This window comes from Schistocerca americana, chromosome 6, assembly GCF_021461395.2.
Source record: "Schistocerca americana isolate TAMUIC-IGC-003095 chromosome 6, iqSchAmer2.1, whole genome shotgun sequence".
In the NCBI taxonomy this organism is placed as follows: Eukaryota; Metazoa; Arthropoda; class Insecta; order Orthoptera; family Acrididae; genus Schistocerca; species Schistocerca americana.
In genome coordinates, this window is record NC_060124.1 from 222,820,453 (window position 1) to 222,838,125 (window position 17,673).

The window sequence follows — 17,673 nt, forward strand, 5'->3', positions numbered from 1 at the left end:
AAATGCAGCAATTTTAGTGAATGAATTGGAACGTTCTTCACCTATTCCACCGCTCATTTTTCCATTCCGTTTCGCCGGCCTGAAAATCGTCAAGCTGAGAGTGTCATTTCAGGCGCCCAACTACACTCATGCTCATAAATTAAGGATAATACTGATACATGGTGAAGCAACGCTCTGGTGGGCCGTTTGCGGGTTTAAATCACACCGGGGTATGATTATGCGGTGTATTTGACTTGTGGTCATCGCACGGTGGCGCTGGCAGCAGTCCACAAACGCAGAGGTGTGTTCGTGCATGCCAGAGTACGGTGCAGCGAGTAAGTGTGCAGACGTTTTCAGACGTGCTAATGGTGACTGTGTGTTGAAAATGGCTCGAAGAACACATATTGATGACGTTATGAGGGGTAGAATACTAGGGCGACTGGAGGCTGGTCAAACACAGCAGGTCGTTGCACGGGCCCTCCGTGTGCCACAAAGTGTGATCCCAAGATTATGGCAACGATTCCAGCAGACGGGAAATGTGTCCAGGCGCTACAATACGGTACGTTCACAGTGTACAGCACCACAAGAAGACCGATATCTGACCATCAGTGCCCGCAGACGGCCACGGAGTACTGCAAATAGCCTTGCTCGGGACCTTACCGCAGCCACTGGAACAGTTGTCTCCAGACACACAGTCGACAGACGACTGAACAGACATGGTTTATTCGCCCGGAAACCTGAAGGTGCATTCCACTGACCCCTGGTCACAGGAGAGCCCGTAAAGCCTGGTGTCAAGAACACAGTACATGGTCATTGGAACAGTGATCCCAGGTTATGTTCACGGACGAGTCCAGGTATAGTCTGAACAGTGATTCTCGCCGGGTTTTCATCTGGCGTGAACCAGGAACCAGGAACCAGATATCAACCCCTTAATCTCCTTGAAAGGGACCTGTATGCAGGTCGTGGTTTGATGGTGTGGGGTGGGATTATGATTCGTGCACGTACACCCCTGCATGTCTTTGACAGAGGAACTGTAACAATTCAGATGTATGTTCAAATGTTCAAATGTGTGTGAAATCTTATGGGACTTAACTGCTAGGGTCATCAGTCCCTAAGCTTACACACTACTTAACCTAAATTATCGTAAGGACAAACACACACACCCATGCCTGAGGGAGGACTCGAACCTCCACCGGGACCAGCCGCACAGTCCATGACTGCAGCGCCCTAGACCGCTCGGCTAACCCCGCGAGGCAAGGTCAGATGTATCGGGACGTCATTTTGCATTAGTATGTCCACTTGTCCGAGGGTGAAGTGGGTCCCACCTTCCTCCTGACGGATGATAACGCACGGCCCCACCGAGCTGCCATCGTGGAGGCGTACCTTGAAACAGAAGGTATCAGGAGAATGGAGTGGCCTGCCTGTTCTCCAGACCTAAACCCCATCGAGCACGTCTTGGATGCTCTCGGTTGACGTATCGCTGCACATCTTCAAACCCTGAGGGCACTTCAGGAGCTCCGACAGGCACTGGTGCAAGAATGGGAGGCTATACCCCAGCAGCTGCTCGACCACCTGATCCAGAATATGCCAACCCGTTGTGCGGCCTGTGTGCATGTGCATGGCGATCATATCCCATATTGATGTCGGGGTACATGCGCAGGAAACAGTGGTGTTTTGTAGCACATGTGTTTCGGGCGGTTTTCTCAACTTATCACCAATACCGTGGACTTACAGATCTGTGTCGTGTGTGTTCCCTATGTGCCTATGCTATTTGCGCCAGTCGTGTGTAGTCACCACGTTGTGTGGCACCACATTCTGCAATAATCCTTCATTTATGAGCGTGAGTGTACGTGGAGACTTCAATACTTTCATTGAGTTGTCATCAACATTATTTCAGTCTCCTTTCAGCAAATTCATAATTTACAAAATATGTTGAATGTATCACTAATTGTAAATTTCATATAGTAAAACGTTTTTTGGGGTGTAAGGAGTAGAATCCATCAAATTCCATCCTCACCTGCCCGTGGTGCACCCTGCTTTAGACTGATGGCTCTGGCGGAAGAGTGACTCCCAGGATTAGTTCCTCTCTTCATGTCGGTAGTGGATTGAGTTTAGAGCACTGTCTTGCCCTAGAGCTGGGAAACTGGCTCTAGAGGCGGAGGATCCATGAAGATAGTCAACGGCGCAAGGATATAGAACGCACTGGACAACAGCTACATTAAATGCCTCATGGCCTATCCTAGTAATCGTCATTGCATGCTCACGGCGAAATTAGCATCCAGAGTGAGTTCCTCAGTCGTATTTCCAGGAGGAACATGAGGAGCATGAGTACAGACATGAAGAAAATCAAACGGCAAGAAAAAAAAAAGTCGCAATCTGGAATATAAAATCAGTGTGTCAACGGGGGAAAATACACAGTACAATTCAAGAAACTGATGGGATGGGAGCAGAGATAATTGGAGTTAGCGAGATACTGTGGCCCGACACAGGAGATGTTTACATTAAATGGATACAGAATGCTACAGTCAGGAAGAGCATACGGGAAGCATGAGCATGGAGTCGGTGTAATACTATCAGCGAAACTAGCACGGTGTCTCAAAGGTTTCATACCTGCAGCAGCCCGTACAATGTCATTGCAGCTGAGTAGCATCCCTAGCGATACAAACATAATGGAAATGTATGCCCCTACAATGGACAAGGAAGATGAAGAGATAGAGGCATTTTAGGATAACATAAACTGGATTCTGAGGAAAAATAACAAATATGAGTTGACAATTGTGATGGAGATTTTAATTCGAAAGTAGGGGATGGTAGAACATCAAACATAGTAGGACCATTTGGACCAGGAGAGAGGAATACTAGAGGGGATGATCCAAAAATTTAGCGGTGTCAAATGATCTAGTGATTATGGACATCTGGTTTGAACTTCCACCTAGAAGATTGTAGACATCGAAGTCTCCAAAGGACAGACCTGGGAAATATGTGAGAAACCAGACCGATTTCATACTAGAAAATAAACGTTTCAGCAACAGCTGCACTCTAGTAAAAACATACCCAGGGCAGACCTAAACTCTGGTTACACACCGCTTGAAGGATTTTTTAGAGTTACACTGAAGAGAGTAAAGAGAAAGAAAAGTAGAGCTACAATTTGAAAAAAATGAAAGATCCGATAGTAAAACAGTACATACACATAGAACTCAACTTGGCGATTAAAACAGAAGACAAGTAACAGGGTCAATTTATAACTGAACAAACTGCAGAATGTTCTGCAACAAATAAAAGAAAAGTACATGAAACCAGAGAGAAAGAAGAGAAAGCCATGGACGACGGATGAGATACTGAATCTAATGGAGGAAAGGAGATTAAATAGGGGAAACCCAACGGAGTACCACAAGATAAATATGGACGTCACAAGAAAAATAAGGGAGGCAAAAGAAAACGAAAAAGTACAGCAATGCGAGGAAATCGAGTTTTATCAAAGTAAATATGTTAGTCTCAATGTGCATAAGAAAGCCAATAGCATCAGTGGAAAACTAGTGGATGAAGCAGGGAAATTGGTGGTGGAATTAGAAGACAAGAAAAAGTCATGGAGAAATACGTAGGAAATTTATTTCACTACCCTAGATGTGGTTTTAATTGAAATACAAATGAAGTAAGCGGTACAGAAATACTAGAAGTAGAGGTTCGAACATCCATCTGTCCGATGAAGTACAGAAAGGCCTTGGGATCAGATAAACTAGAAACAGAGTTCTTAAAATTGATGGATCTAAATCATGTAAAATGGTTAACTCAAAGTTTCAATCAAATTTCTGTAACTGGAAACATTCAACTGGAGTGGCTGAAACCAGAGTCCATGTGAGGGACACATAACCCCCAATTAGTTTGGGAGATGCTGTGGATGCGCGAGAAGTCTTGTTCACTATACAAGAATTGTTTCAGTGGTGTAGAAATGTAAGTAAAAACGTATTTGCTTGCCTAATAGATTATTAGAAGGCTTTTAATAGAGTAAAACACGATAAACTGATGGATATTTTGAGAAATGTTGGAATGGAGGAAATAGATCTGCGAATCATCAAGAACCTGAACTGGAATCAAACATCGGTGTTGCGTACTGATGGAGATCACATTGAAGCAGTCATCGTTCTCAGGGGAGTGAGACAGGGATGTATCTTTTCGCCCATACTATTTAATATATACTTAGAATTCATATTTAGAAGAAGTAGAAGAATGAATTTTGATAAATGGAATAAAATTAAATGGATAGAAAGGTAAGAGACAGCGGTCAATAGGCTCGAAATAAACACAACAAAGTCAAAACTCGTGTTCCTAAGGAAGGAAAATATTACAGGAGTAAACTTAGTCATACATCAGAGAATTAAAGAAAGGGTAAAACAATATAAATATCTTGAGACCATAATCAATGAAAATTGAGATAGCTCGCAAGAAATCAAGATTCCCATCGAGAGAGCAAAAAGTATGTTCCAGAAAATGAGTGCTGTCACATGGACCTTAAATAAAAACACGAAGAAGAAGATGGGGGCTTTTGAATTGTGGCTTTACAGGCAGATCCTGAAAATACCTTGGACCCAGAGAGTAACAAAGATAGAAGTTTTGAGAAGAGTGAACACAACACCTAATTTAATCAAGATAGTAAAACGCCAGAAGTTGCAATATCTAGGACGTGTCATATGCAATACAAATAGATATGATTTGCTACAAAAAAATACTTCAAGTGAAAATAAGAGCAAAAGAGGTCCTGGAAGAAGACGAATATCTTGGTTTGACAACCTTAGATGCTGGTTCAATGTATCTTCAGAAGAACTATATCGTGTTGCTACCAACAAGAGAAGATTAGCCATCATGATCGCCAACATCCGAACCGGACAGGCACTGAAAGAAGAAGAAAAATTGTCCGGTAAACTTAACAATGTGAACTTACGTGATGGTGACCACAAGTTTCTCTTCAGATGTAATCGACTTCCTGAAATTTGTGTTTTGCTTTCTAAACTACTTGAACCAGACGACAAAATATAACCAAATTCTCTGTGCTCATTCTGAAGTAATTCCAGAGTTCATCTTCATCTTTTTTCGAGTCACTGTATAAATAATGGAATTCTACACTCCTCTCTTTGTTGATTTCATGCACCCATTCAAAACTGCCTCGAACTCTGAGTGCATTTTTTCTTCTAAAAACGGTTTTATTGGTTGGAGGAAGACTGACATCGTTCCAAGACTGCTTAGCAGCTACTGCTCCCTATTGGCCAGATCCCGTCATCGCATTGCTTCGCTTTGGGCCGTCTTCTTCGCTTCACGTCGCATCGCATGCAGTGTGAACGCTCCGTCGCATAGTATCGCCGTGGGGAATCTGCTTCGCATCGCATAGCATGCAGTGTGAACGCACCATTGCATCGCATCGCTTTGGGGAATCTAGTTCGCTTCGCATCGCACAGCGGACAGTGTAAGTTCCGGCTAAGATGGCGTAGTGACACATTGTTGTGAGGGTACAAAGACGCGAAATAATAACTAGGGAGTTCGTAAAACAGCTGCCCTCGAAGTAGCTGATACAACTGAGATTGTGGCTATTTGGAAGACAATCAAGTTTAGGTTTCGTTGTTTGGGTTAGTCGGAGCATTGATCCCTTTCGGGGTTTGTTAAGTTTGGATTTTTTGTTAGAGGTGCTTCTGGGGCGTCGTGCGGCGGAGAAAGATCGTCTTAAGATGAAACCGTATCACTGCAAGTAGCCACAGAGTCTGTAGCGCCCGTGCGTCGCATCATGGAGCCCCGCCATGATGAGGTTCCATGACGATGGCCAACGCTGACCTAAGAGCGTTGAATGAAGTGAAGAAGGATTCTGCCAACAGTCTTGCAACAGCTCTGTCATGCTTGTGTTACTAACAAGTTGTAACTTGAGCTGTGAGTTCAGGTTAGTTTGGAATTTGGGAAATTAGAAAGAAAGAGAAAAATCAGATAACCTTCCAGAACAGTTGAGAAAAATCAGATAACCTTCCAGAACAGTTGAATAGTTCTTCTTTGAAGCAATCAACTTTCGGGAAGAACTTTTGGAAGAAGTGGGGAGTTCTGCGAGCTGATCTACAACCATGCGTCAAGACGGCGGAAGCCTCGTAGCGTACAAAATGAAACTTGATGTATTCACTAAAATACCAAAACTGCTTGCAGACATGCTACATAAAATCCAAAGACAGCGTCTGATTTCTGATAGTGAGATGAGCTCGCTGAAGCTATTACCATGTTTATAAAATTATTATTAACGAATTTTTTAACATTTGAAATTATAACTGTTTGTAAAGTATATGATTCAGACACACAATGCATGCACATGATACACCATTTTGAAGCTCTAGAAAGAACAAGTAACTATTATTGTAAAACAAATAAGCAAATAGTTATAAATTGAATATTGAATAACATGAAAAAGGTGCCTAAACCAAGATTTCTCCATATGTAATTTGAGTGTCACTAGCATCTTTATTTAGTGATCCTTCGATAATTTTATAACTGTAGTGTCGTCATTTGACCAAAGAAGGATTGCATTGTCAAGATGTACAAAGACTTAATGTTGACTAGTTCCAGAAATGCAAACAAAGTAAAAAAATCAAATCGTTGATACTAAATTTGGAGTAAATATTGTAAGATGTAAATCATGAATTTAATCAGGTACACTTAATGTATAGTGTTAAAATTGAATAACTGTTATAATGTGTCTAATTTCGTGAATAGTATTCAGGTTGAAACACACTATGTTGACTACCGTGGTGGTCATGCGACCAAGGTTTTATATAAGCAAGCAAGACAGAGCTCGTGGTCTTTTGCCAGTGTGCGTTAGGACTAGTAAAGTGTATTGGAGGTATTGTTCAATCACATAGCCGCATGGTCTTCAGTGTGTTACTACGAGGTTCAACGGTTCAGGACTCGGTTATCAGTGACCGAATGTTTGTCAACTGCATTCACTTAGTTACTGCTTTAAAAACCTTTATGCAGCTATTGAACTTAGAGCTTTTGGCTGCAGGCTTCCCTGAGGGTGTTGCTCGGCTCCATGCACTTAGTCCGCACTTGCTGCAGTCCGTGAATGCTGTCCTTACACTACAAATCAACATCTCTGTATCTCCAGCTTGCTAGGTTTGAACAGGTTGGTAACTTTTTACGTAATTACAATAACTATTAAAAACCGCCTTAATTTCCGCAGGAAGTAGATTTATTCACTGACCTCTAGTTTCGGACTGCTCGTCCATTATCAAATCGTTCATGAAAGTAAGTGCTGGATTACAACTATATGTAAATTAGAGGCTACAAAAAATGTAAATATGTTGCTATACCACTTAACGTCAACACATGAACGTTGATGTTCGCTTCAACATATGAACATTGATGTATGCTTTCGTTTTGACATGTCGCCAGTGAATAAATAAATTTCCTACGCAACTTTAGACTGTTTCTTTCACAGTTATTGAAATCAGCATTTCTTTGCTATCTTGAATCAATATTGTGTTAAATTATCAATCGAATGTGAGGCCACCATTCGAAATATATATGGATGTGTTTATTGGAATAAACGTATGGCCAAAGTTTAAACCACACATTGTAGCCGATATATCATCCCACATGATTAGTTCATATTTTTTATAGAGTTGTAAAATACTGTATTCTACCATAGACTAAGGTAAGACTATGGTAGCTTTCCTAGCAACCTTGTCAGTAACGATCGTAACCGTATTACCTGTACTTTAGGTGTGTTGCGTAGTTATTGGCCGTTATCTTATTTCGATCGCTTTGTTAGTGTAAGTGATCAGTGTGTTACTAGATTCCCCTAGAGACTGGAATCAGTGAACCGCCTAGAAACTGAGTGTAGATATATAAAGGGCGGCACAGCCTATGGAAAGTTTGTGTCTTCGTGGTTATCCTCCAGTCGGTTACTTAATAATAAACAATGTTTGCAGGAGAATTGAAACAGTTCACGTTTAATTGAGGTCTTATCAGAAAGTTGCTGATTTGCAATGTTAAACAGAGGGATACTGCAATAAAAGTAAAAAGAAGGTACAGATTTATTGACATAGCACTATAAAACGCAATTTCTTCAAAAAAAAGGTGAAATTAAAGAGAAACATTTCAAATTAAACAAAAACATATCAAACATCGCTTCACCACTTCGTAGAGCTTGTATAAAACATGTTCTTTTTACTCATAAACAGTTTTCTCACTTTTCAGTAATAACATGAAACTGCTACCTTTAATCATCATGTAGAATGTTCTGTTGAGTACTAAATAAAACAATAATTACACAGATTTTTTTATTTTTGTGCATATAACCTGTGCTTGCATCAAATAATTGTTTTGGTTACATAAAAGTGCAGAAGCTACGCGATCAACTAAATTTTCTTACTTACAAAATATAATTTATTTTTTGTAAGGATATAAAATACACAATGGTCAACATGGGACGATGTGCGAAGCAAACAAACTGACAAACAAACAAAAAACAAAGAGTAGTCGGCTTCCAGTTCCACTTTTACGCATTCATGTATATTGTTTTCTCTATCAGTTCTACCAATACTAACGGTAATCCTACCATTTACTACGTTATTTGTGTACTATACCTAAACTACCAAACCGTAGTTTTGGTTCAGCACAACTCTATTTTTTACCCTTCAATGTTCGTTATATATTCATTGTATATGTAATTATTCGTCAGTGTCTATGTTAATGAATACCTACTTGAGCGATTCATACTTCTATTAGGGCTTAAAAGCAACTGTGCATGGCCGACCCGGTTTTGAATAAGCTAACCACTCTAAATTTCGAAGGTTGTGCGTTTACCCCCTGTTGATTTGGTAGCAACTGTTGTCTGGGGATTGATGATTTTTATTGTTGCGATAGCAGCAGTGAAGTTACATGTAACTGATCTGGGGGGTGGATGGGGTGGGGGTTTGCCTCTTTTCGAATGATGCGACGTTTCGAGTGAACCAATGACACAGTATTTGGAATGTTTTGCGTACAATCACGTAGGCCCACTCACTCAAGTTACCGTGGACATTAACCAGAAGTTTTATTTCTGTGTTATTGGGGAGCATGTCTTTTCTTGCTTCTGCATCTTCATGATTAATGTGCTGCATACTCAGATCCGTCCTGCAAGATGACAACTGCCATATTCTCTGGGCTAAACGCATGCGTTTCTGGTTTAAACAACACTTTCGAAAAACACATTGACACTGTGGGCTTTGTGACATGCGGCATTGTCCTGCTGGTAGATGGCATCATGACGAGACGAAACAAACTGCATACAGGGTGGACATGGTTCTCAAAACTAGATACATACCTGTCTTAATCCATAGTGACTTCCAGAATGACAAGCTAACCCAGGGAATGCCACGGAAACATTCGACAAACTATAACGTTCCGACGTTTGTTGCAGGGTGTTTGCTTTGAGAAGTTTTACGCCATACATGCCATTGGCCATCTGTTTGGTGAAGCATAAAATGTGATTTGTCTGAAAAGCCCACCAGTCGCTACCCAGTGGACGTACAGTTACGGTACTGGCGTTTAAATTGTAGCCTTCGTCGCTGATAAAACAGCAGTCAACATTGGGGCATAAACCAAGCGGTTGCTGCAGAGGCCTGTACACAGCATTGTTCGCTGGACAGTCATCGAAGAGACGCTGTTGGTATCCCCTTGGTTCATCTGGGTGATTAGCTGCTCAACAGTTGCACGTCTGTTTTCCCATACACATGTCTGCTGCCGTCATTCGTCCCTGTCATCTATGGCCCATGGTGCATCACAGTTGTCCAGGCGACTGTCTTGTATAGTGCCAGTTTGGAATGCACTGTATACGAGGGCTATATGGAAAGTAGGGTCTGATCGGACGCGAAATAGAAACTACAGTGAAAATACGACCAAACTTTGCCTGGATGTATAGGGCAGTCTGTCTAATATGCCCACTGATCGCGTCACATCGATCTTTTCAGTTCTGAACGCACCATGAGCGCGTAAAGTTACCCAGAAAGTAGTGTCTCCTGTCAAGTATGCGGGCATGGTGAAGATTTCTCCTGATGTCATGCAGCCCACCTAACATAACTGTCACGCATCTCCTTCTTCATGACAGCTCTCGGCTGCACTCTGTAGGGCAATGAAAACACTCCTGCAGCGTTTTCGATTCGAAGTGTTTGATCACCCACAATACACACCGTATTTGGATCTCCCTGAGTTTCATCTCTGCTCACACGAAGCCAACATTTTGGGGCAGACATTGAGTTGTAGACTAGCATAGAGAATTGGCGGAAAGCACCAGCGGCTGCCTTCTATGACGAGGGTATTGGAAAGTTGGTACAACGCTACAACAAATGTCTGAGGCGGAGAGGCGATTATGTAGAGAAGTAGCTGGAAGGTACGCTAATTGTTGGGCGTAAAACATTTTTGATTTTCTCAGTGGTTCTATTTCGCTAACGATCGGGCATTAGTTTCTGAATAGCCCTCGTATTTTAACCACGGCGGCAGGCGGACAATTTACAAATTTGACCGTTTCGGAAATGCTGCCGTCCTTGGCCCGAAAGCCAATGACTAGAGAGCGGATTATATGCATTTGCATGTTGCATTTGCATTTGCATATTTGGCTTCTTTTCACCATTTATTGCACACTTTGACTAAAAGGTAGTGATGATGCATGTTCTCTCTCTATGTTTACAATATTTTAAAAACTTAGACGGGTGGTCTCTACCCCGATCTAGTTTTGATGTATGACAGATTGACCACGACCTAGAACTGCGGGTAATCGCTAACCGCGAGGCCACTGCCTAGCGAAATCATTGCAGAAGAGGAACAGGAACAGGCAGACAAAGTCAATGCTCCTGCGCCCGCGCCCCCAGTTAATCCCCTCCCCTGTCATACCGTACGCGTCGGCAACAATTAAATTAAGCTACACAAGCTTTTAGTCGCTTGTCCATTGTTTCAGTTTAGCTTTCTGTTTACTTGTACACAGCTGAGCGTGTTTATGACGTAAAGTGCGTAACATGTTGTGCGCCATGCTACCCGAAAAAAGAAACGTCATTTCGCTGATAGCTGTCCATCCTCAACACTTACATATGACGGAATTGTTTTATATTGTTGAGGTTGCGAGAAAAACGTTTCGCCCAAAAAAAAAGTTTCAAATAGACCAGCACGTCAAGACAAGCCTACATATCGCAGGAAAGCAGATGAAAGGACCACGACAACTACTTCTGGCAACAGCAAGTTGCAGTAGCAGGGATTTGTCCAAAGGAAACCAAAAAAGTCCGTTTAACATGGATCTATGTGAAGCATTCATTGCAAGCAACTTTCCTCTTCACTAACTTACAAGCCCTATCCTCAAAGGCTTCCTGCACCAATATTGCTGACCTGTGGATGGCTCGCGTTTATCCCATTTATTGTTTTTCATCTTCTCTTACGGTACTGGCTTCATGTTTTCTTATTCCATTTACTGGCATCACAAACTCCCTGCCTTAATTGCCAGTGAGCGGAAGCAGTATCTCGTATCGATAAATGCACTGTCGCACCATCTCTGGAGCGACCAATAGTATTTCCGGACCGTCATGTGTCTGGCAGTGAGTTCGGGACGGACCAGCAGTGCAGTCGGGACGCAGCACCAGTGATGTCGGGGACGGAGCGCTGGTGAGGCGCTGACAGCCAGTGTTCGCCGACCGCTGGCGACTCACATGAACTGTCCGACGGAGGGAGAGTGGAGCGGGACGACCGTTGGTTGGTCGTTCGGTTGGTTGTCTCATCGGCCGAAGTATATTTGGTCCTTTCACCGTTTCTGGGACTGGGCGGTTGGTTGGTTGGCGTGGAGCAGCGAGGAAATCTCCGTGGTGCATAGTTTGACCGAGGCCGTTGGTGGCGTCCACACGCGGTTGGAGTGTGTGGTTCTGTTCCCACTGCTACGAGGTCTGTGGCTCACCTATCCTGGACACAAAAGTTGAGCTTCGACTTAATCTACCAGCAAGTCACGACTGTTCGCATTGTGTCGTTTGGATTTCGTTGTCTGCTGTTGGAACATTCCTGCAAGCAACAACATTTGTCTTCAAGTTGGCAAATTTTAGCCACCCTCCGGTAGAGTTTGACTGTACTTGGTTATTTTGAATTGAAGTGCACCAGTGGACTCTTCTGCCTTGTGGTCGTTAACGTTTCGGTTACCTGCCCTGGCCGTTGACGTAAATTCAGGCAGTGTATTTTGCTCATCGTGTTGTCGCTGTCCAGCACATTGTGTAGTTTGACATCTCTATTGGTTGTGGGCGCCAATACCTTCTACATTGTTCCATTGAACTCCCTGTTGTGTGCTGGTCGGGTGGAGTGAAGTAATCTTGTCGATGGGTCCGTTGACTGTCTGTCGGTTGGGTTGTCGTCGGATCGAGAATGGTTGGGCCGACTGCCAGTCTCACCTAAGCGAGCGTTAATGTTTGAACTCCAGGCCGACCCATGGAAATTTCTGAGCGGCGTTAGGTGTACTGCCTTTTCTTATTTGTTCTTGTTTGTATTTGTATGGCTTCCAGCCGATTTTTAAATTAAGGTAGTTTTGCCCTTAAGGTATAAGATTGTTTGGGCCTTCAGCCTAATTAAAGAACTGTTTTGAGGTAAGGCCTTCGGCCTTTTAAAAATTTATTTTGATTTGAGTTTTAAGTGGTGGGCCTTCAGCCGATTTTTTAAATTAAAGTTGTTTTGCTCTTAAGGTGTCACATTGTTTGGACCTTTAGCCTAATTAAAGAACTGTTTTAAGGTAAGGCCTTTCGCTTTTTAAAAATTTCTTTTTGTTTGAGTCTTAAGTGATGGGCCTTCAACCGATTTTTAAATTAAAGTTATTTTGCTCTTAAGGTGTTTGGGCCTTCAGCCTGATTGAAAGAACTGATTTAAGATAACGCCTTCTGCCTTTTAAATTTCTGATTTTCTTTTGAGTCTTAAGTTATTGGCTTTCAGCCGATTTTAAATTAAAGTGGTCTTGCCCTTAAGGCATGAGATTATATGGCGCATTCAACTGGTAATTAAGTTCCAAAAATTAATGATGTGTTTTTTAATAATTTTTTCTTGGCTCTTAGAATGTTTGGTCAAATTAAAAAAGTTGTATGTTCGAGTGTAACTGACAGTCAATTATTTTGGCCCCTTCCCACAATTTAAATTACCCGTCGTGTCCTGCGGGGATTAGCAGGACGTCTCAATTGTTTAAATCAAAATATACCAGATGAATGAATATTGCGTAAAAATTGCATACCGACAATTTACGTAAAGGTTCTGGAAGAAATACGCAATGAACTCAAGACAGCACTATCTGGATTTCAGTTGACGAAACTACAGACACTTGTAGCCATTACACTGCAAATTTAATTGTTAGCGCTTTAAAAGAAGAGCCTTCTTCTTCCTATTTAGCCGCCAGCAAGACCTTATTAAAGTAAATCATTCTACGATCGCCAGATTTGTGAATGAGGCTAGTAGAAAAATATTTCCAGAATCTTCTGTAGACGAAAGGGTGTTTGTGTTTATTTCAGATGCTGCTCCCTATGCGATCAAACCAGGAAAAGGCCTCCAGGATTTTATCCCAATTTGATTCATGTGACGTGCTTTGCTCATGGAGTACATCATCTTGCTGAAGAAGTACGTTCCACGTTTGGAACGTGAATAAACTGCTTTCATCCACAAAGACAGTGTTTCTAAGAGCTCCTACTCGCATCAAGGCCTACAAAGAAAAACTACCAAACGTTCCTTTACCTCCCAAACCAGTGGTAACTCGTTGAGGTACATGGGTCGAAGCTGCATTGTTTTAAAATGAACATTTCGAGGCCATTAGGGGGGTAGTAAACGACTTCGATAGTGCAGAGGCTTTACCAGTGCAAAGGAAGATTTTAATGGTTCTGCTAATAAAAAAGACATTGCTGTGATTAGCACTCATTTTTCGCATATACATCCAAGTATTAAAAATCTTGAAACTCAGGATTTAGCGATGAATGACTATTCAGTTAATGAATAAAATTATTTTATTGAGCTCCTCATTGCCGGAGATATTCCCAAGAAAACTTAAAGAAAAGTGTGAAAACATTTTAAACATTAACTCAGGCTTTGAACCCTTGTGCCAAGTTGATAGTTTTATTAATGGCATGGGTGAACTCTTACCTGAAACAATAAGTGCCAACATAGCACCCAAATTCAAATACCGCCCAGTTACCTCAGTTGATGTAGAACGGTCCTTTGCTGCTTCTAAAAATGTTTTGAGTGATCGGAGACACAATCTTACTACAGAACATTTGGAATAGTACTTGGTCGTTTATGTTTATAATAGTTGAAAAATGTCAAATGAATTGTAAATGATGCTTTGGTCCAATAGTATTAATTAAAAGTTAATGGTGTTCAAAAAAATTTATGATTGTATGTAGTTGTTTTTTTTTTAAAAAAAAATATTACGGAGTTTTTGAGCGTGCCCCTCTGCGTGCGATATGTCTCGAAGTTGGACCTATACTTATCGATTGTTTTGCTGCGACTCATTCGCATCGCATCCACCCGTTACCAACAACAATATCAAAGAAGGAATAATTCTTGAAACACGGTATGCGTCCGAATTTTGCAAATTGTCTGAAAATAACCCCGAAAGGTCCCCTTCCTAGCCTCCACCAGGAAGTATTCAGAAAATGATATCAGCGTTCTAAATGTACCGATTTTTCACGTGGCCGGCGCTCTTCTTTGTGATCGACATGCACAGGTTCGACTTTGAGATATAATGCACTCAGTAACTACCACGCTTCTTTTTATTATTTGTTCTTGCATATTTCGACTTTTTTCATGCATTTTTAAGCATTTTCATGCGTATTTGCATGCATATTTTAAGGTTTTCTGATGGATATAATTCGGTTTCTGCCAACGGCCTTGCCGCAGTGGTAACACCGGTTCCAGTCAGGTCACCGAAGTTAAGCGCTGTCGGGCTGGGCTACCACTTGGATGTATGACCATCCGGTCTGCCGAGCGTCGTTGACAAGCTGGGAGCACTCAGCCCTTGTGAGGCAAACTGAGGAGTTACTTGATTGAGGAGTAGCGGCTTCGGTCTCGGAAACTGACGTACGGCCGGGAGAGCGGTGTTCTGACCACATGCCCCTCCAATCCGCATCCAATGAACCCTGTTTGCTAGAGATCACACGGCGGCCGATGGGTACCTTTGGGCCTTCATGCTGGCCGGGGTGGCCGAGCGGTTCTAGGCGCTACAGTCTGGAACCGCGCGACCGCTACGGTCGCAGTTTCGAATCCTGGATGTGTGTGATGTCCTTAGCTTAGTTAGGTTTAAGTAGTTCTAAGTTCTAGGGGACTGATGACCTCAGAAGTTAACTCCCATAGTGTTCAGAGTCATTTGAACAATTTTGGGCCTTCATGGCCTTTTGGGGAGGAGTTTATAATTCGGTTTCTAATAATGACCATACCCTTTTGGACGTTAGATAAATTGCTCCGTTTACACCTTAAGACAACGACTGTGTTGTTTTCCCTATTCCCCTGATAAGTCTATATACCCTCCACTGCTAGTGTACCTTAAGACAACGACTGTGTTGTTTTCCCTATTCCCCTGATAAGTCTATATACCCTCCACTGCTAGTGTTACCATCTGACGTCCGTGAGTGGTTGTTGTACATGGACGTCGAACATAGGCGGTGGTTACATTAATGTGATTCGACCGTGTATAAGTTCATTGTTGTCCAAAAAAAATTAGTAAATGTGCAGCAGTGACACACGTGACATTAGTGTAACGCTGGGTAGTAATGGGTTAATGGAAAGCAAAAAAATACCGGGGACTGCTCAGAACAGCGGATGAAACGTAGCCATCAACACTCTCGGTTTTTGGCGAATCTGCATAATCTGATCAGTAGTGAGTGACTGGATCGGGATAAACTTGTAGACTATCTACGATTTCGAACTGAGCTCATTATGTGCACTGGAGGCTGTGTTAGACGGTGTTAGAGTGATGTTTCCTAGGAGATGACTCGGTTTGTTTTTAAATTTCATGTTTGGCCCAACAGAGCGCAGCAATATACACTGATCAGCCAAAACATTATCACCTCTGCCCACCGCGACGTTAGATGCCACCTGGTGCAATTGCGGGCACGTGACGTGGTAACAAAAGTACGTAAAAGGAGCGGACGCGGCCGAGGGATCATCCTAGCGAAGATATCGGCTGCAATTGAGAAAATCACGTGAGATTAGTGACTCTGACATAGGGAAGATTATTATAATGTAGAGTCTGTGGACGAGAATCTCGAAAACGGCGAAGCTGGTCGAATGCTCACATGCTACTGTCGTGAGCATCTACGAAAAGAGGTAGAAGGACAGTGAAACTACCACTAGACCCTAAATGGTGGGAGTCCACGACTCTTTACAGAACGTGGGGTTCGGACGGTCTGAAAATCAGGGTAGATGGTGATCTGCCGAAAGAGCACAATCTTGGTGCACGCACAAGTGTTTCGGAGCCCACCGTTGATCGTACATTGTTGGACATGGTGTCAGCAGCGTTCACATGTTGACCCAACGACATCGTCAGTTACGATTGCAGTGGCCACAGGACCCTCGGCTTTCGACTTTCGTTCAATTGAAATGTGTCGAACTATTTAAACCTAACTAACCTAAGGACATCACACACATCCATGCCCGAGGCAGAATTCGAACCTGCGACCGTAGCGGTCGCGCGGTTCCAGACTGAAGCGCCTAGAACCGCTCGGCCACACCGGCCGGCCGGCAATGTCATCTTTCATCAGTATAATTGTCCGTGTGTCGGAGCCAGAACCTTGCTACAGTAGTTTGAGGATCGTTGTAGTGAACTCAAGTTGATGTCTCGGCGATCAAATTCGCCTGATATAAATCCTATGGAACCCACCTACGAGGGTTGTTTTTTAAGTAAGGGCCGTTCGCGCGTATAGTCCCGTAGTTCGCGCGGACGCCACAACAAGCCACCGTACCACTTGTCGGCATCCTTCCCGTTCACACCGATGCAAGTTGCAGCTCTGTAGCTGACGTGTACGCATCGCTGTGCTACTTTATAATGTTTACGATTATTGAATCGCCCGCCGCGTGTGAGGTACGGTCAGTGATACGTTTTTTGACCGCGAGAAGCCTATTAGCTGCAGAAATTCATCGTCAGTTAACAGAAGTTTATGGCTTGAATGCAATGAGTGAAGGTAAAGTGCGTCAATGGGTTAGAGAGTTTAAAAATGGCCGTCCATGACGAAGAACGCTCAGGCCGGCCCTCTGTGATCACTGATGATTTGGTGGCTGCAGTCGAAACAAAGATTCATGAGGACAGAAGATTTACAATTTCCACTCTTTCTTTGGAATTTCCTCAAGTTTCAAGATCGGTTTTGTACAAAATTGTGTCTGAAAACCTAAACTTTAAGAAACTGTGTTCTCGGTGGGTACCCAGACTCCTCACAGAGGACCACAAAGGGAAGAGATTTGCCACTTCATTAGACTTTTTGATTCGTTACGAGGAAGAAGGGAATGACATGTTGAGTCAAATTGTCACTGGAGATGAAACATGGGTATCCCATATCACTCCAGAAAGCAAGCGACAATCGATGGAATGGCGACACACAACCTCACCCGTCAAGGTCAAAGCCAAACAGACGCTGTCAAAGCGCAAGATTATGGCAACCTTGTTCTGGGACCGGCGCGGTGTTTTGCTAGTGGACTTTATGC